The sequence below is a fragment of the Anabrus simplex genome, chromosome 7, assembly GCF_040414725.1.
Source record: "Anabrus simplex isolate iqAnaSimp1 chromosome 7, ASM4041472v1, whole genome shotgun sequence".
Classification (NCBI taxonomy): Eukaryota; Metazoa; Arthropoda; class Insecta; order Orthoptera; family Tettigoniidae; genus Anabrus; species Anabrus simplex.
Window position 1 is genome coordinate 19,156,301 of NC_090271.1, and position 21,232 is coordinate 19,177,532.

General features: G+C 39.7%; 1 non-coding gene across 1 annotated transcript; it reads left to right on the forward strand.

Annotated features, from left to right (window-relative positions):
• The first annotated feature begins 16,212 nt into the window (after positions 1-16,212).
• LOC136877876 (5S ribosomal RNA) lies at positions 16,213-16,331 on the forward strand. Its single transcript, XR_011018615.1, has one exon. It is a non-coding gene; the product is annotated as a 5S ribosomal RNA (ribosomal RNA).
• The last annotated feature ends 4,901 nt before the right edge of the window (positions 16,332-21,232 follow it).

Below are 21,232 nucleotides of genomic sequence, written 5' to 3' on the forward strand. Positions count from 1 at the left end.
GAAGGGATCACGTGTTGTACTCTCATTATTTATGTGTGTATGGTGAGCAAGTTAATATGTCTCATGTTAACCATGGAGCACTTATTTCAGTAGTGCCATAAATGAAACAAACTGTGGCACACGATAATGCTTCGCGAATATACTCATGGTTCACCATGACGACAATGAAAATGACTAATGAGATGATGGAATGGTTGCTCAAAGAATTAGGTAAAGAGCAACCATAATATAAGTCGTGGAGCTGTGCGGGGGTGAAAGGACTAATATCGCCAAGGCGGAAGAAAATTGAATGTGAGAATTAAGAATGTCCTGTACTTCTAAAAATTAACTATAATAATATAAGGGGAGCTCTGGGGAGAATCAGAAGCTGGGGTTGTGTATATCGTGACTATTTAGTGAATAACTACAAAATTAAATAAGCAATGATCTTAAAGTGGATAAATTTAAAACAAGTAAAATGCATGCAGAGTATATGATTTTCAGGTTGGAAAAACGAGCCTGTCTTCCGGCACAGGTTAGAGCAAAATGTAGCTTCTACCCTTGTCTCAGTCTCATTCATGGCTGCGACAAAAAGGAAGCTGCTCGGATATGGGTGGAGCAGAGTAATGACATTCGGAGTATGAATGGTGTATCTGAGTGTTATGAAAGGCGTTGCTCATAGAGATGGTCTGCTGGCCCAGTGCGGAAAACAATGGCAAACTACCTCACTCCTCATCTTGCCTACTACGTCTCATTTTGGAGCCGACATTGGTTTGTGTGATTTCCCACAGTCACATAATTTCTTATGATGCTATCTGAGGATTCAACCAGCTTCCAGGCTGACGGCAACTGAGAATGGAAATACGCTGCTTTTCTGGCCGCAGTCTCTATCGGCTTCATCAGAACAACACATTTAATTATTGTTGATTGTGCGGTCTGTGGCCATAGGTGTTGCAGTGCACTATTCTGGTGATTTTAATAAAAACAGGTGGGACGAAACAAAAGTGACAATAATGTGTCGCTGCCTGCAATTTTATTGTAAAATCTTGGAAGGAGCAAATTAGCCTGTTCCTGGTCGCGAGTGACGTCACCAGATTAGAGCCAAACCGGTTCGTGGTGCAGTAACCAGTCAGAAACGAACAGGTGCACAAGGACAGCCCTCTCTGGGACCACCCCGTTATTTCACTTAAGTCCTCCCAACGGTGGTAGAAAGAACTAGAAAATCAAGTCAGAGTACTAGGAACCGAGAGGAATCTAGAGACTTCTCAAATCGCGAAGTATCCGGAAGGGACCGGCCTCCCTATTTAAGGCTGATAGGACGAGCTCAAGGGGTTCAAAGGTTCAGTTTGAGTTGTGTGAAGTCCAGTGCAGCTAATCAGTGCAGTGCAGGGAGTGGAACATAAGCTGTCATTCTATTCTGCATGTCATCGAGAAATCGAGTCTCTTGTGTCCAGGTCGTGTGAATGAACGTGGGGGTCTCTGGTGCAGCATGGGGGAGGTCGACAAAGGGCGGTAAACAATGTCTGTTGTGAGCGTACGGACTGTGTACGACGTACAGAATTGTGAGAATGCGTAGTTCACGAGCTATGAACAAAGTGGTTGTGATAGTGTACAGTGAGAATAACTGTGTGTAATGTGATTGTTTTAGTTTGTAAGGGACTGAGTAAACAACCAGTGTGACTGAGTTAGGTGAACGAAATGACGTATTTAAGTTCACTGTACGGTGTTTAGACAATTCATAGTAATTACTATATCTTAGTCATACGAACTTACCGCTACCCACCCTTGTGTGTTTATTTACCAATGAGCAATTGGCTGAGCGGTTATGGTCACGTACCTGCCACATTGCTTTCTGAACATAGTGGGTTCGAACCGCACTGTCGGCAATCCTGCGTGGTATCTGTATTTCCACACCAGCCTGTACCTACGTTATTTAAGGCCACGACCGCTTTCTTCCCACTCCTAGCCTTTTCCTATCCAATCGTCGCCATAATACCTACCTGCGTCGGTGCGACGGAAATTCAAACTGTAAAGAAAAAACTAATTTATTTGCCAGGCCAGACACGTTACAATACCAAAAGATATATTTATGGTGGTGCATTTATTCATATACCAGGTGAGTGTGAGCTGAACAGAGAACTGTCTAACTATTGTCATTAGGTGACGCGTGCTTTGTGTCTTGTGTAGCGACTCGTAACTTTCAGTTACAGAATATAACAGGTACAGAAACGCTAATAATAGTAATCGCGTGTGGCCTCGCTGTTTAGGCAAGCTGCCCGTCTCTAACGATGGGGCGCTACCTAGGATGATTTCTAATGATTAAGGTAACACACATGCCCAGCCCCCGAGCCATCGGGATTAACAAATTAAGGTTAAAATCCCAGACTATGCCGGGAATCGATACCGGTACCCCTTTAACATGTGGCCATTGAGCCGGACAGAGAACTGCTGGTACCCAATAGGAGATCACTGATGTTTACAGCGATAAATGATGTGCGGTGTATTTTAATTTCTCTCCCGAACTGCCCTAAATACTGAATATCTGTGCAGGCGTTAATGAAATATCCATATTACGATAAAAATAACATTATAGAAACCTCTTTGCACAAGCGAATTGATGTAGCCCGCAGATATATAATATATAATGTCCCAGTTAATGACAAAAATAATGAAATAAAGCATTTAAAATGCAACCACAACGAAACAGTTCACATGCTGAGATTATTTAATATCGCTGCATTAAAAAATAACCAAAATAACTTTCCATTAATGAATCTATTTCAGTAAAAATTCAATGTAATCTTTAATGAACCAGGAAAATATTAATATTAAAATTTATTTTTATAACATAATCTCTAATTATCAGTCACTTGTGGCTGAAGAAAGTGGAACTAAATGTTCAAAGTAAAGAATGTATGTAGACATGATGGTGGTGAATTCGAAAACTACAGTCTGCAACCCTCAATATGGTTTTCTGTTGTTTCCAATTTTAACGCCAGGTAAATGCAAGGGCATTACCTTAATTACAACCACGACCTACTTCTTGCTTCCCAATAATTTCCCTTTCCCACCTCGCGTCACTGAAATCTTTCGATATGTTAGGAACGTCGAAAATAACCCCAACTTTTCACGCGAACTCGTCTTCTCACAGAGCCTCAGTAGCACCGTCGGTATGAGCAATCGGTGGAGAAACACGTCACGTTACGTTTTCAGTCAAGACTTTTTATTATTGTTGTCTTTTAATAAATTTTGGTCTGATTTTACCGTAACTATTAATTCGTGTATTGTCATAGTATGGAAACAACCTTGATGCACTTTAGATCACTATTTTCTTTGCATGTCTATTTTCTTCTTCTTCTGCTTCTTCTCCTTGTAATAATTGTCTTTGTTTTTATTTATTTTAACCACATATGTTCTATACGTATTGGTGTGTTAAGAATGTACTGAATCGGGCCTACAGTCTCTGTACTTTCAAATAATAATAATAATAATAATAATAATAATAATAATAATAATAATAATAATAATAATAATAATAATAATAATAATAATAATAATAATAATAATAATAATAATAATAATAATAATAGCAGATTGAAGTCCTCAAAGAAACAGCAGACAAAAAGGGATTGCAAATATCTTTTGAGAAGACGGAGTACATGAACATAAATACCACTGACCCAACTTGGACAATGAGTACGAAGTACGGTGACATAAAAAGAGCTACAAAATTCAAGTACCTAGGAGAGATTTTGACTCCAAACATGAATGAGAAAGAAGCAATTCAAGAACGTGTAAGAAAGATCGAAACTGCGTTTAGATTATGTCAGAACACCTACAAATCTAAGTCACTCTCCTACCAGGCCAAATTCAAGCACTACAGCACGATAGTCAAATCTGAATGTTTATACGCAGCTCAGACAATAACCACAAAGGGACTCTCAGATTTGGAAAAGAAAGAAAGGAGGTTCTTTAGAAAGATTCTTGGACCCATTAAATCATCAGACAAGTTTATGTTTCGCATGAGACCAAACCGAGAACTATACCAACAACTTGAAAACATCACCCCCACAATGAAAAGGAGGAGATTGACGTTCTACGGACATATTAGAAGGATGAGATCAGAGAGACTCGCCAATAGGATCCTCACCTTCCAGGAGAACAGGAAGACACAAGTCCCATGGGTAAAAGAAGTCCACCGAGATTTAGAAAATTGTGAAGGACCTAGCTGATGAGAAAACGAGGAAGAATAGGGTATTCTCGGCAGAAGAACGAGCACGAGCAAGCCAACGGATGAAGGAATACTGGCGAAAGAGGAAGGAGAAAGAACTCGAGAAAGTAATGGAAGTTGCGTAATCGCCGCCCATAGATGGCTGAAACGAAAACAACAACAACAACAACAACAACAACAACAATAATAATAATAATAATAATAATAATAATAATAATAATAATAATAATAATAATAATTTAATTAGTTTACCGTCCAGGGTTGGCTTTTCCCTCGGAATCAGCGACGGATCCCACCTCTTACGCCTCAAAGGTAATGTCCTGGAGCGTTAGACATTAGGTCTGTGATACAACTAGGGAGGAGGACCAGTATCACGCCCAGGCGACCTCACCTGATATGGTGAACAGGGGCCTTGTGCGGGATGGGAAAATAGAAAGGGGTAGACAAGGAAGGTGGAAGGAAGCGGCCGTGGCTTTAAGTTAGGTACCATACCGGCATTTGCCCGGAGAACAAGTAGAAAACCTCGGAAAACACTTCGGGGATGGCTGAGTTGGGAATCGAGTCCTCTCTACTCAGTTGGCCTCCCAAGGGTGAGTGGACCCCGTTCCAGTTTTCGTATTGTAACGCTTCAAATCCCGTTACAAATATTTCTCTGTATATTATTATTATTATTATTATTATTATTATTATTATTATTACTATTATTGTAAATATTATTATTGTTTGATTAAATTCTGTAATCTGATTTCGCTATGTAATAATTAATTATCGAAGCTTTATTGTATTTAATTTATTATGTATATACATATGTGCGTATGTTAGAATTAAACTCCTGTAGAGTGAGAGTTTCTGCCTAATATCAGATATGGATATATTTTGTGAAATAACTTTAAAACATTGCAACATATGGTGTAATACTGTTACAGTAACTGTCGAGTCTTCGCTCTGTCACAGTATGCTTTCAGCGATGGGATAATATTTAGGGAGTTCCTAATTTGCCTGAGGCTGTTTCAACACAATATGTAACATTTGTAGCTGGGTGGGAGTGACATCACAGGAATAAATGAGAATAGTGAAAGGGAATGCTGAGAGAGTAGCGGAAGAAGAAGTTTTGAATTGCCAGAGTGTACTAAGGCAAGAATTTAGAGGTCAGACGGCTAGAGAAGTGGTAGTAGTGAGTGGTTTGTTCAGTAGGGACCAAGATTTACTTAGGTTTTCTGGAAAACAGTTCAATCGTATGAAATTTGTAAAACTAGTTGAGAAAAGATTTGCAAGTAAGTTGAGGAATAACATTAAGGAATAATATAATTGAGTGGGAGTACGTGTTGGAACTCTTGTCGAATGTTGATATCCGTGAAAGTAAAATATGGTTTGATGTGTATCGGAATAATATGTCTAATTTAGGAGAATTTAAAGAGAAGTTCATTGACAAGTTTTGGGATGAATATACGCAAGGTCGTGAGAGAGAACGCATTATGTTTGATAAAAGTAGAGCAGTAGAGGGAAGGGGAAACATGTTGGATAATTATCAGAGGAGGGGTAGTAATTATGATCAGCGGGGGATTAATAGTAATTTGAATGGTGATAGGGATCAGTAGACTTACCAGAGACAATCTGAGGATCGGAGGCGTGTCAGTTTGAATTATCAGAGAGATAATGATAGGCCGAATATGAATGATATCCAGGAGTAGTTATCGAGCCAGAGTATTTCAAACTTTCAGGGGATCGGATAAAGTAGGTCACGTGGACCGGCCGAAGGTAGTACTTGAACAGGTAAGTAGTATAAATAAGTGTGCAGTACCAATATATATGAGAGAACAGTGTGATTGGGACCAACGCAATATTAAGTGAGATATTTTAAATAATGACGTGGTCATAGTTAATGAAGTAATTAATGGTAGTAGTAAATTAGACATAAGAAGTGATCTGTTAAGATATGTAAGTTAATAAGGGCAAAACTGGACGAATTCAGTTTGGGCGTCAAGGTGCTACTCAGGGTTCGATTTCCTTCATCAGCCGAGGTGGGAAATATGTCCAAATTCTTTCTTTTGTTTCAGGGGGATTTCACGATTGTGAATCGTATCGGGAAGTGTGCATATTCCTTACGAAATGAGGAAGGGAATATTGTCCATACTTACAACATCAGAAATTTAAAGAAGTACGTCACGTGACAGTTGTTGAGATATTAAAAAGATGATTGTTGTTTTTATAAGAAGCTGGCATAAAAAACTAACTACTGTGAATTTGCGTGTGAATCAAGTGTTGTATTGGTGCACCGAACTCCAGCCCACGGAAAAATAACGGCTATATTGATGTGAATTGTATGCTAAGGAGAGAACGGGACACTTAACGGTCATATATGATGACAATGTGCGATAGAAGTTCTCATATAAGTAATATTTTATAAATTTATTGATGTGTTAAAATAATAATTGTTGTATACTCATTTAATAGTATTGGTATGTGTCAGTATAGTGTTATATATTAAGTTGTTCATAGATCAATCGATTCTTTGTTCTTCGATTTATTTATGAGGGAGGCGAATTGTAACAGTTCAAATCCCGTTACAAATGTTTCTTTGTGTTATTATTATTATTATTATTATTATTATTATTATTATTATTATTATTATTATTATTATTATTATTATTATTATTATTATTATTATTATTATTATTACTGTAACTACTATTATTGTTTGTATTGTTTGATTCAATTTTGTAATCTGATTTCGCTATGTATTAATTAATTATCGCTTTCTTTATTGTATTTAATTTGTTATGTATATATATGTTAGCATTAAACTTACGTAGAATGAGATTTGCTGGCTAATATCAGATATGGATATATTTTGTGAAAAAACTTTAAAACATTGCAACATATTGTGTAATACTGTTACATTAACTGCGGAGTCATTGCACTGTCATAGTATGCTTTTGGCGATGAGATAATATTTAGGGAGTTCCTAATTTGCCTGAGGTTATTTCAACACAACATGTAACGTTAGCAGCTGGGTGGGAGTAACATCATGTCTGTTTTTAACTCTGACGTGGCCATGTGAAAACGAATGTCTACATAAAGGCTGTATCTTATGACAGCTATTCAATTAGAGACAGTTGGAAGGAGAGTGAAACCACAGTTAGTCAGGGAGTCGGTTGGAAGGCGAGACTTGCTATGGAGTGTTTTAGTCTGATGGATGGAGCCTTGCTCAATGGATAGTCATTTGAAGAGTAAGGCTACAGTCAGTAAGTTGAAGATAGAACAGTGATATGGATACGGTAATCGTCAGTCGTCGTAAACTTGATTGTGAAGTGTGAATATAATTTCCAGCCATGCTATATCTCGTTTGTGAAAGTAAAAGGATACATCACCAAATTAGGTTTGACAATTGCTTTATTTCAATGGTAGATTAAATAAACGTAAATTTTTAATTGGGAATCCAAGCGACCATGTCCTTTTCCCAGAACCTATATGTTATGCTGTCAAAGTAAGCTTATTATCTCACACCCTAGATATATTCAAGACTCTCATTCTATTATCGTTACATTTATTTGTAGCTGGCGCCCATCAACAAATACATGCGTAAGTAATTAGGTAAGTACTAAGTGTAAGTACATAGTCCGACGATTGAATATTTCATTTCATGAATATTCTAATTCTGTTTCGTTAATAAATAGTAACATGTCTTTGTGAGCTAGTCACAGTACCACACTTCAGAGCCGGGAATCGTACCCGGGCCTTCGGGGATGGAACTATTCACACTAACCACTACAACACGTAGCCGGATTAAATAAATTCATAAATGAGAATGTAAGTAAACACAGTGGCTTTTAGTTCTTGCTCATCCGAGTCGAATTATTCACAAATAAGGATCGCTCAGCTGTGTCTACATGTCATAGTACTGACGAACACACAATACGTCTATATTTTCGGAACATTCAAGTTATAAATAATTTTAATAATTTCTATACAACGCGTACAAGGATAGTGTTAAATAGATCGCTGTCAATAGAAGGGACCAGTGTACATAGTACGAGAATTCTGATCTCGGTACGACGTCATCAGGTGTAACAATGACGCAGCCAATCGCCGCGCACGTGCTTGGTCTGAGGCGTCGCTTGGTTCGTCTCAGCCAAAACATAATCAAGTAGCGAACACTGGAGAGAACTGTAGTGCGAAAAACTTAGAAAAATATCTTTCTTTCCCAAAATGTCGTGAATTATAAATGCATTCAAAATACCAGAAACGCACTCAAAAGGATAGAGCAGTATATACGAATTCCAAAAACTCCACAATGGACGATGTCGAATGTCAAAGGGCAAGCTCCACGCAGCTGGAGCACATGGGCTGCATGGTGGTGAAAACGATGCTCCCTTAAAGTTATCACGAACATAAAATTAAGAAATAAATTTTGTCAACAATCGAGTTCCACACCTATAGTGGCTAAATACCTCATTTCGACAATACCCATTACGCAGGACGTATTCTGCGACTACACTTTCAGCCAAAACTTCAACACAGCTGCATTTGAACACTCTTCTGTTCTGATTAGATGTTAGAGCGGGCGTTATCTAGTTGAACTTCTCCTCACTGGACTTTTGAAATTTTTTTCCAACCTGCTGCACATTAAAGGAGTATTTTAAAATCTTGCGGTGCACCCATACGATGCTATCATTCTCAAACAATAACATTTTCTAAAACTCTGATTGTAAGTTAGCGATAGAAAATAATGTATAACAATTTGCTTTACGTCGCACCGGCACAGATAGGTTTGATGGCGACGATGGAATAGGAAAGTGATAGGGCTGGTAAGGAAGTGACCGAGGCCTTAATTACGGTACACCGGGCGAGTTGGCCGTGCGCGTAGAGGCGCGCGGCTGTGAGCTTGCATCCGGGGGATAGTAGGTTCGAATCCTACTATCGGCAGCCCTGAAAATGGTTTTCCGTGGTTTCCCATTTGCACACCAGGCAAATGATGGGGCTGTACCTTAATTAAGGCCAGGCCGCTTCCTTCCAACTCCTAGGCCTTTCCTAGCCCATCGTCGCCATAAGACCTAACTGTGTCGGCCCCTAGCAAAAAAAATACGGTACAGCCCCAGCATTTGCGTGGTATGAAAATGGAAAAGCACGGAAAACCATCCTTAGGGCTGTCTACAGTGGGATTCGAACTGAAAATAATGTAATTTGATCAGAGGAAACTGAACAATGTATAAATGTACCCTTGAACTTACCGTTCCATCGGCGGTCGTCTGCCTCGGTTGCTTCGGTGGAACAATATTGATCCTTAGAACTTAGGGTCGTGTAGGATTCTTTTTTATCATTTCATTGACCGATCGACAGTGTTCAGAGGAGAACGTAACTACATCAAATGAGAAGCGAAAATGTGTTTACTAAAAATTTATTGAACGAAATTACGACAATAATATTTTCTGAATAACCCAAAAGAACAAATTAATTTTTCCCCAAAAGGTTATAAAACAGTCACATTACATAACGTGAACGGCGAAAGTATCTTGAAATTATTTACCTTAGTGTCTTCTCAAGTTTGAAAACTCAGTATAAGATTCGGACGCAGCAAAACCAGAAAAGGAACAGAAAACCTGAAAATCGGGCAACATTGATCCAAACGATAATTGAGAGTTAACTCGCAGGATCCGTGGACCATCTGACATTCAACAAAAAGAATTGAAGATTTACATTTAATTAAGGTTATCCAAGGGTGGAATATGCTCTCGGATACTGGAATATCTCCCGAATGGTTCCTTAATCGAACCAATTTAACTATCCGTTGCTCTGGATAGGTTTTGAAATATTATTTGAAAGCATGGTGTTTATTACTAGTTAACATCAATTTTCAAAATCTGAAATAAAACCACAGCATGTGTTGTCATCTCGTGACATCCTTAAGCTACAGGTAAATCCCGATGTCGAAATATGCATCACCCCGAACAGTTGTTCAGAATGAACCAACAACACTTGATCCGAGAGGATCATACGTCACTCCGCTCTGAAGGAACAAAACTGCGAAATGCAGCGAATCATTAACCCACTAGGTGTTTTGAAGAAACGCCAAACACTGAAGTTAAATAAAAGTGGTAACTCACTCGAAATTCCTTCTTACTAAACCAAATTTCGGTAAAGAAACAATTACGTTGATAAATTAGTTAAAATACAGTTCCACAGCATAAAAAATCACGAGATCTTTCCAATTCTACATAACTACAACTACAATTACAAATCTGTCTACCTACACTTGTCCCCTTAAACTGGACTACAAGTGATCGGTAGACCAACGTCTCACCTAAGTAATGTAAAAAATGTAAAATGAAATAAAATATTTGTAACAGCTGACGAATCGAAACCGCATTCGTAGTGTAAATTCCCCAATAGAAAACAAATAACTAAGTGTCAACACACTGCACTATCGTAACATACCGTACACCCGAACTATAAATCTCGAAGTAAAAGAAAAAAACAATGAAAAATATAAAATGAAAGGCCATCGAGCTGGAACGGACGCGGCTAAGCAGTCTCCATTAGCCAGGTTTCCACGTGAGACAATCCTTACATTTAAACCATTGCTGATGTAATGCTTTTATGGAAGCACTTTCCAGCTTAAGCCGAAACGTGGCCTAAATAGTATCTGCTAATGTCTTCCATTCCTGCCCGCTAGTGTAGACGATCTCATCGTTCAAATCATGGGCGCCCATGCCTGGGGGCAAGGTGGGGACGCCTCCCCCCTCCACTAACTCTCAGGGAAAGGAAAAAATCTAATTTAGTCAGGGTTCTTTTTTTCAAGAAAATGGTTTAACAATCGGTATTACGTAGAAGTTGTAGGGGATACCGTGTGTGGCTCTCTACCGTGGAATACAAGTCGCCATTCATCTTCCAAAATATTAAAAATACTACATTACCCCAAGGTCTAGCCCCCCACCACTTACAAACTATCATATGGGCGCCCATGGTTCAAGTCGATTCATTAAAAATTCCTAACCTATGACTTGGCTATGTACAAACGGCGTACTGATCCTATCGTTGTACCAACGCTACATTGTCTACACATCTCAGACGGTAATTATGTACACACGGCATCCCGAACCTAACGTTGAACCAACACTATGGTATCTACACATCACTGATACTGTCGGGTAAAATCGAGAATTTAAAACAATGTTCGGATATTTCAATCTAATTCTCATAGAGAGTCAAACACATGGAGTAAACTCCTCTACGGAAATTAACTCGAATCTGGAATAATATTAACTATATCCCTTTCCTACGATGAAGTGTGAAATCAAAAATAAATAACGGGTTTGAATAGTTCCATCTATCACTCATTGTCAGGCTCCATGGCTAAATGTTAGCGTGCTGGTTTTTGGTCACAACGGTCCCGGGTTCGATTCCCGGCAGGGTCGGGAATTTTAACTATCATTGATTAATTTCGCTGGCACGGGGGCTGGGTGTATGTGTCGTCTTCATCATCATTTCATCCTATCATGACGCACGGGTCGCCTACGGGAGTCAAATCAAAAGACCTGCACTTGGCGAGCCGAACCTGTCCTCGAACACTCCCAGCAGTAAAAGATATACGCCATTTCATTTATCACTCATTAAAATTTAAACACATACAGTAAAGTTCGCTAAATAAAAGCAAACTCAAATCTCATCTGATAGTACGTGATATTACTGAAAACAAAAATCACACCCACCAAGATATTCGCGGCATAGCCTAGAGTGTGAGGCTCCAAAAAACCTGCAATGTCAACACTCCAAACGTGTGTCATTGTAAACTTTCCCGTGAAGTAAATTCTCATCAACATACTGAACCCTTTAGGTCCATATTGAGGGATAGCTACCTTTCTTACCTATCAGCAAAGTTCATGAGATCTGTCTCTTGGGTCGTATCGGGTTCTTCGTCACTTGCTGAGGTAAAGGTAGGGTTCAGTAATTCTAATCTATCTACTGGAATGAAAGGTCTATTTAAAAGATTCCTATTTATTCAGGAAAATTCTGAAGCATTCCGATATGTCAACGGTATCATAGAAGTCAATTGTGTCCACTGGACACCACAATCATTTTTACATAAACGTCAGAACACTGGTGTGAGACTTTAACGTAACTGCCTGACGGGCATTCATACTAGAAACCATTGTCTCAATTATTAATTATTTAAGAAAGGAAAGTCTGGAAATCCTTAAATTCGGCTTCCATGTGAGACCACATGTACCATTATAGTGATTCGTTATGGTCCAGTCCTCGTAAAACGAACTCTGGACTCTGGGTATAATTAAGGCCGTCCAATCGGTGTGTGCAACACAGTGGTTCCACGGCATGGACCCTTAATTGAAACGATGTGACCTGCGTCTATGTCATGGACCGACATCTAATCTTCTAAGTTACTTTAAAGTCATTGTGGATGATGACCGCTAGGAAATGATGCTACAATGGCATATGGCCCTAATCTAAGTCACTGATGTTGATGACCCCTGACCATCCAAGTTTCTAGGCTGAAGGCTAAACACAATTAAGTTACATCGGTTGATGACCAAAGTTTCCACTTTACTATCCCCAGCACATTCACTGCTCAATCAATCAAAGTTCAATAATTACAACAATAGCAATGCTCACAAACTTTGTGGCAGTAAAATCCATTTCCTTCGGATATGTCCCTTTAATCGTTACTTTATATTTTAATATTCCCCCAGAAAAACAAACTAAAATTTCCAGAATGCATCTCCAAGTTATTCGCTTGATTAAAGTTATTTCAAAATGAGGTTTCACTGAATTTAATAATTAAATAAATTTAAATGATTTAACGAAATGTTAAAGATCAGTAAATTTTATGTCCGCGGACTCTGGTTTCTTCACAAATTCCTACGCAGCTGTGATGTAAATTCAATATTGCGATGTTTATCTGGCTGGAAAAGAATTGTTACATAATTCATGTCCAGTTATATATCTTGTCTCATGATTTCACACTTTAAAATCTAATCTAGTCTTAACCATTATTAAAACTTGGATATCCTATGAATCTACGTACAAACCAAACAACTCGCCATATAATTACGATGTCATATCTCGTCATACCATTATGAATTTTGCACACCCCTCACAGACAAACCGATCATCACAACCATCGCTCTATACTTTGGACAACCCTGAATTTGGTTACTCTGTTCCTTATACTCAATGTTCGTGATTTCAAATGTTCATTACGTCCCCAATTCCAGTATTTCACAATACTCAGATCATTACCGGCTATGAATTTCAACTAAATCCAGAATTTTAACGTTTTCCCTGGCCGAGAATACAGTACAATCTCAATTTCACGCTTGTCCCGTTATCACAGTTGAGGCCTCTCACCCCCAAGTTCGCTTGGCAGTTACATGAAACACCCGGTTCGTTCTACCTGACTGATTTCTCAAAATGCTCCCTTTAAACTCTGCCGACATAATTAAACAAATACGATATTCTAACCAACAAAATGCACAGATTATGCTTCAAGATGCCCACACTAATTATACGCGTCGCCAATTAATACCGCTATGGATTTCTATGAATTTCTTTCCATTCTCAACATTATAAAATATTCCTCGGGCTATCATGTCCCGGCTTCAATGACAGGTCCAACCTGATTCACAAATCACATATCAACAAAACTAACCTCTGTTTCCCAGCTCCACAATTATCATCGACAAAGAACTGGAATAAAATCCTCACTAGAAATCTCGACGTCTAATATCGCACAATGCATTAATCATGAATAACTTCGCATAAATGATATCGTATTTAATAACTTGATTTTTACGAGAAATGACTGAAACATTCTACTAGATCTTTTTATTGTCAGTCAGACACAGTTTAAAATGGGCATAGAAAAACGTTTCTCTCCGTGACCAAATTCATCACCCTAGGTTCTCACCCGACAGCGCGCTTCCACTCGATTGAAAATAAGTGACCATGGATTATTATTATTATTAACAACGTCAAATTGCAGACAGGAAAAATTTACGTCGAATGAACATCTTAATTTGACATCACAAAATATAGGCAGTACACTTCACACGGATGACGATCTACATTGGACGTGATATCACTTCGGAACCCTATTCAATAACTTTTTACAACATTATACGGCACTCGCAAGACTTCAAAAATTTATCCAAGTGGAAAATAAAACAAATGACTCTTTTAGTCGTACTCTCACATTTACAAAACTTAGTAGGGATGACCACTGCAACGTATATCCCCATTCAAATACACTTTTAGAGATCATGAGACAAGATATAAGAGGTAGTAAGATGGAAAGTCACCTACCTCATGTAGTCACGCCAGTGTTCGTCATAGGACTCACCTGCGACCCTGGCATTTTATTTAGCCATTTTTACATTCATGGCTTTACAAACCATTATGTTTCTCCAGGTTTCCTGGAATAAAGCATAAAAATAAAAGAAAATACCCTTCACTTGTTTGCTGGGCGCACACGATGGACTATAATTATTTCGGCACACGAATTACTTAATCACATTAGAATTTATTCAGTACTTTGACCGTCCTATCTGGTACAATTATTTCACTCAAGAAAACTATCTCCTCATGGACTCAAGACCTGGCCACACTGGCTGAAATCTGCAGTTGAACTCAGTCTACTTTCGTTGTTTGATTTCGCAGAGCAGCTCAACAATTTTTCGTCCGCTTTGTATCACAAATGCCGGAGAAGGAGACTTCGTCATAGCGTCCCTTCATATTTATAGCAGTTACCCCCTCTCTTCGGATCTCTCCCTTTGCGCCAAGAAAATTTCTATAAATTTTCTGACTTATCTAAACTGTAATTTCAAGAGTTTTGAAAGTGACTACATGCTTGCTACATTTCTGGTGGTTGTGTTCATGGACATTTAAAGTTTATACGGGTTCGATTTGTGAGATGATTGACCTCCTTTGATAGGCACTATATTTTTTTGACTTGGCTTGGATCACGCCATGTACATGCGCTTTGAAATAGTTCACAAAAATGACTTGAGATTCTTCCGCCGTTGACACGTGTGGCTGACGTCACGTACCCCAGAGCGTGGGACCGAAAGTAATCATCCCCTCGCCCCGTGTCAAATCCATGCTATCAAGAATCCAACTTTTAAATGATTGTCGATTTATGCATAATGTTCTTAGGGCACAAAGGTCATGGGTTCAATACGCAGGGTAAACTCTTAATTTAGTAAACTCACTCGTCACCCGCAATGTTTCCAATTCGTGATGTTTTTCCAACAATCAAGTATTACCTCGACCGTGTGTAAGAATGTATTTTGTTTCTTCCTAATTATTCTCATAAATATTTCATTCCATATTCCGATTCATTTCTTGAGTTTGATCATATTTTAAGTACAAACAACTTCATAATAATAGTCTCACAGTAGCTTCTCTAAATTTTCCCAGGCCCCAACAGCAAAATAGCATGCATGATTCTCTCTCTTCAATACACGGTGTCGCAAAATTAATTTCCAAGTGCCAAAATTTACCTCACTTCACTGGATTTCGATATGAAACTATAAACCTCGCTCACGCAACTGCTGAATGCATTATTAATCATCTCAATTTATTCTAACGCGATTATTATTATTATTATTATTATTATTATTATTATTATTATTATTATTATTATTATTATTATTATTTAACTTTATCGCACTCATAAGTGTTATCTTTACTTTATCATTATTAAAACTTTACCGGCGTGAACATATTTAAGTGATTTTTATTGTAACATTTAATTTCACATTTTAAGAAGATTAACACAGTTTTACGCCTCGCGGCTACACACGGCCAAAAATTAAATTGCACCTACAGTGTTTCCTGGTACATTTTCCGTAGATATGACACAAAATTATCATCGCAACACACTTAATTCTACACACGCTACATACATTAACTTATTTAAGAGGACAAGCATTTACATTTCTAACTACAAATACATCATATTGGAATTAGACAGACCTGTAATTGCATTGGCCAACGGCCATACCATGTTGAATACACCGGTTCTCGTCCGATCACCCCAGTTAAGCAACATAGGGCGTGGCCAGTACTTGGATGGGTGATCGCTTGGAAACACCACGTGCCGTTGGCTCAATTCTCTTTGCCGGCCCTGTGGTGTAGGGGTAGCGTGCCTGTCTTTCACCCGGAGGCCCCGCGTTCGATTCCTGGCCAGGTCAGGGATTTTTACCTGGATCTGAGGGCTGGTTCGAGGTCCACTCAGCCTACGTGATTAGTTTTTTGCTTGGGGCTTTACGTCGCACCGACACAGATAGGTCCTATAGCGACGATGGGAGAGGAAAGGCCTAGGAGTTGGAAGGAAGCGGCCGTGGCCTTAATTAAGGTACAGCCCCAGCATTTGCGTGTGCGAAAATGGGAAACCACGGAAAACCATTTTCAGGGCTGCCGATAGTGGATTCGAACCTACTATCTCCCGGATGCAAGCTCACAGCCGCGCTTACGTGATTAGAATTGAGGAGCTGTCTGACGGTGGGATAGCGGCGCCGATCTAAAAAGCCAAGAATAACGGCCGAGATGATTCGTCGTGCTGACCACACGACACCTCGTAATCTTAAGCCCTTCGGGCTGAGCAGCGGTCGCTTGGTAGGCCAAGGCCCTTCAAGGGCTGTAGTGCCATGGGGTTTGGTTTGGTTTGGTTTTTGTGGTAACTGCGTTGATTGTTGTGGCGTCATTTTGGCTGCATTTAGCAAGCCAGCAACCTCCGATTTAGTGTCTCATAATGATAGGTGAAATTCTTCACTTAAATGCTAACTTATCAATTACACTGACTCTGCACTCCTTGATGCGACACAAATTAATTATTCTTCTGAGAATTTAGAATCTAATATAATAATACTTTGAAACATAAAACAAATGAAAGATACGGTGTACAAAATTATAACGTCGCTCACTGCTTGAACCGCATGAAGCTACTGAGAAGGTGCTAACATTAGGGCCTAGGAATATAAGAACATTCCCAGAGAGGAAGCTAGGTGGACCGAGGTGAGGGAGCTTTCCATCTGTAAATCCATCCGTCTTTTATTCACTGACAACAACATATGTACAACATTATGTATAACATTATAGCTGAAACACTCTTTAAAGGTAAACCAATAAACTTCTATTGGCCTCTTACGTATAAGACAGAACAGGAGATCTGTTATCCCCAGAAAATATAACAGAGACAAGTAGTTAGCATTAAAGAAAAGAAACGGCCTTCAACTGGCCATAGGCCCCTGGACTACGAACCCGGCCCATCCAAACAGCACAGCACACACAGAAGCACAACTCAAATCCACTTACACACACATACAACATTCACTCACGACTTACGCTCCGATGTTCGCAGCCCAGAAGCCTTGGGTTCGAAAGGAACCTCCCAGTAGTTGCTCAAGAGAGCGACAAATAATTAGTGAGAGTCTAACGCTGGATGCAACCAGCCACCAAGACTACGTTTGAGAAGGGAAGGGGAAGGGACAGGAGGGGGAACAACCAATGTAGAAACTCACTCACAGCGCAGGCGCACTTCAAGTTTCTGTAAGAGTCTTGTGAGAGAGCGTAATAGAAGTTTCTCGTAACACAATTTCTTAAATATAAAATGAAAATATTTCTTAAATGAAAATATCTGTGATATCCTCCCCGCCTGAAACTGGGCTAAGCCCATACAACACACTTCAGATGTTTTTATTAGTCCATTGGGGATGCAATACACACACAGGCGTAGCAGTGAATTGCAAAGAAAACACTTCACACAGTAGCTGTCGATATACACGTAGCGAGACTTCTGGGAGGGAGCTGACGAGGTCAGTTACCCAACCGGTTTTTCCAGCACGCGACACACACACTCCAGGTGTGCCGACTGTCGATACGAGTTCATATCAGGTAAACAGAGCGGGCAGGACACTCTGCACAGAGGAGACAAACGTCTCCAATAGCTGGACAGCTGACTAGATCGCAGTGGTGAGAAGCAGTCTCTCAGGACACCACACAGCATATCCTCGATGAGGCAGCGGGTTATAGGAATAGAATAATGCTGTTCCCACATCACGTAGCACAGCACCAAGCACCAAAGCGGGAGGCTGGAAACTTCTCCTAGTGGATCGACTGGCCATCTCGACTCATTAGGATCGGCTTTCAGGATTCTCCAAAGTCTTGTTAACACCACACTGGCTCCCAGGGAAATTCCTGCGACATAAATCAAACACAGCAGAAAGGCGGCACCAAAATGAGGTAAAAGGATTGGGGAACAAGGAATACTTCTCAAACGTAGTAAACTAATGAACGACAGCACATTACACACACAGACATACTTAATCTAATATGAGGCCTCAAAACAAAGAATTGACATGTCAAACTAAGAAATATATATACAGAACTTACAATAGTAAGTAACCTGGAAATACTTTACAATATACAAATGTGACCTGACAAATCATAGCTTCAGGCATAAATTTATGGAAATAAAATAATACATATCCCATAATTGACCTGTATGTCAGCGGTCCAAACATTTACTATCTCGGTCATCAGCTTCTGAATAAGTTACAATATTTAAAGGCAGAACGCCTCATAACTTTAGACATTACCAAGAGACCAATAGTATATTACCGAAACTTGGCGAAAACAGCGGTTACCAAGACATTCTCTTAATAAAACATTAAGTGGCCTTTACATGAGAAAGATGTACACGTGTCAATTTCCCGTTTGAATTATCCCGAACCAAAAGAGTGACTGGCGTCAAATACTTCACAATTTCCCACGGACCTCGATATCGTGGAGCTAGCTTAGCAGCCTGACGATTGGCCTTAGAACTCACAGGATAATTCCTAATGAAGACAGAATCTCCAACCTTGAAATTACCAGCTTTGCGACCCTTATTATAATAACGTTCCACACGAGCGTGAGAAGCAAGGAGATTACGACGGGCTCTAGTCCAAGTCTCACGGATGGAGGAGGGTTCAATAACCTCCGGCAAAAGATCATTAATCGACCAGAGATTGGCTAATGGAGAATTAGGAGAGAACGCAAACATGAGTTTGATAGGAGTTTGCCCATGCGATTCATGCTTAGCCGAGTTGAAAGCCAAAGACAACCATTTCAAATTAGAGTCCCAACGAGAGTGATCATTGGAGTGATAGGCAATCAAGGCTGATCTCAAGTTGCGGTTAAAACGTTCCGCATATGAAGGATTTGGGTAGTGGGGAGAAGTCGTAATATGGTCTATCCCTAACCCAAAACAGAACTTCTAAAATGCATGAGAAGTGAACACTGAAGCATTGTCCGACACTAGATACTGGCAAGGACCAAACGTTCCAAAAATCTGTTTCAAACATAAGACAGTACTTTTGGTTGTGGCATCACGCGTGGGAAATAACCAAACGAAACGGGAAAATGCATCAACACAAACTAGCACGTATCTATGGCCAGACCGGGAACGCGGGAAAGGTCCTAAATGGTCTACAAACAGCTTCTCCATAGGGCGATTAGCTTGTTCAGAGACAAGGAAACCTAATCGGGTATTCTGAGCTGGCTTACTTAAGGAACAGACAGTACAAGATCGAATGTACTTACGAATATCTCCAACCATACCCTTCCATATAAAATGATTTCTAATCTTTGCTCGAGTTTTGAAGATCCCAAGATGACCACCTAAAGGGGAAACGTGGAAATATTTGAAAATCATAGGGACCATGGCAGATGGAAGAACCACTTTCAACTTACGATCATGACGAGAAACACAAAGCAGCACACCATCCTTGATGACGTATGGCTTGACTTCTTCTCCCTCAGAAATTCTCCGGATAATGCCAGCGAGAGTTTCATCTTTTCCTTGATGCTCATGCAATCCCTGAAACAATTCGGGAATTTCTAGAAGAAAATAATTAGCTATCTCAACCTTTTCTTCTTCTACCAGATCATCAGTACCAGGGTAAAACATACGACTCAATGCGTCAGCAACAACATTCTCGGAGCCCTTAATATGCTTCACAGAGAACTTAAAAGCGGAAATACGGACGGCCCAGCGAACGAGTCTACCAGTCGAACGAGGCTTCCGTAAAACCCAAGAGAGAGCCTGATTGTCCGTCTCAAGGTCGAACTCAGAGTGCTCAATGTAAAAACGGAATTTTTCCAAAGCGAACAAGACAGCGAGCGCTTCGAGCTCGTACACAGAGAATTTTACTTCCGCAGAGGTTAACGTTCTGGACGCATAAGCAACCGGACGGCGCCCTAGCTCAGTGTCTTGGAGAAGAACTCCAGCAATAGCGCTCCCAGAAGCATCCGTCTGAACAATAAATCGCTTGGAGAAATCCGGGATAGTTAAAACAGGTGGGTTAGCAATAGCAGATTTTAAATCCTCAAAAGCAACTTGCTGTTCCGATCCCCAAACAAACTTTACTCCTTTCTTCCGAAGATAGTTCAATGGAATAACCCTCTGAGCGAAATTGGGCACGAACTTCCTAAAGAAATTACACATGCCAATGAAACGGGCAACGGCTTTCACGTTACGAGGCGGAGGGAACTCACTTATCGATTTGGTGCGATCAGGATCAATAATTACTCCATTAGATGACACAATATGTCCCAAGAACGAAATCTGTGGTCTGGCGAACGAGACCTTGGTAGGTTTGACAGTTAAACCTGCCTTCTGAAGACGGCTAAAAACTTCCCGCAGATGATGGACATGTTGATCAAAATCCTCACTGAAAACAATCAGATCATCTAAATAATTTATAACGAACTTGAATTTGATGTCAGAAAGAACTGTGTCTAACAAACGAGACAAAACAGAAGCTCCCGTGGCCAATACGAACGGGATTCTCTGGAATTCGAAAAGGTTCCAGTCTGTAGCAAAAGCTGTTAAATGCTTAGATTCCTCTGCCAGGGGAATTTGAAAATATGCCTGATTCAGATCTAAGGAAGTGAAGACCGTAGCCTTACTGAACCAAGCAAAACACGATTGTAAATCAGGCAATGGGACAGATTCAATAGCAATAT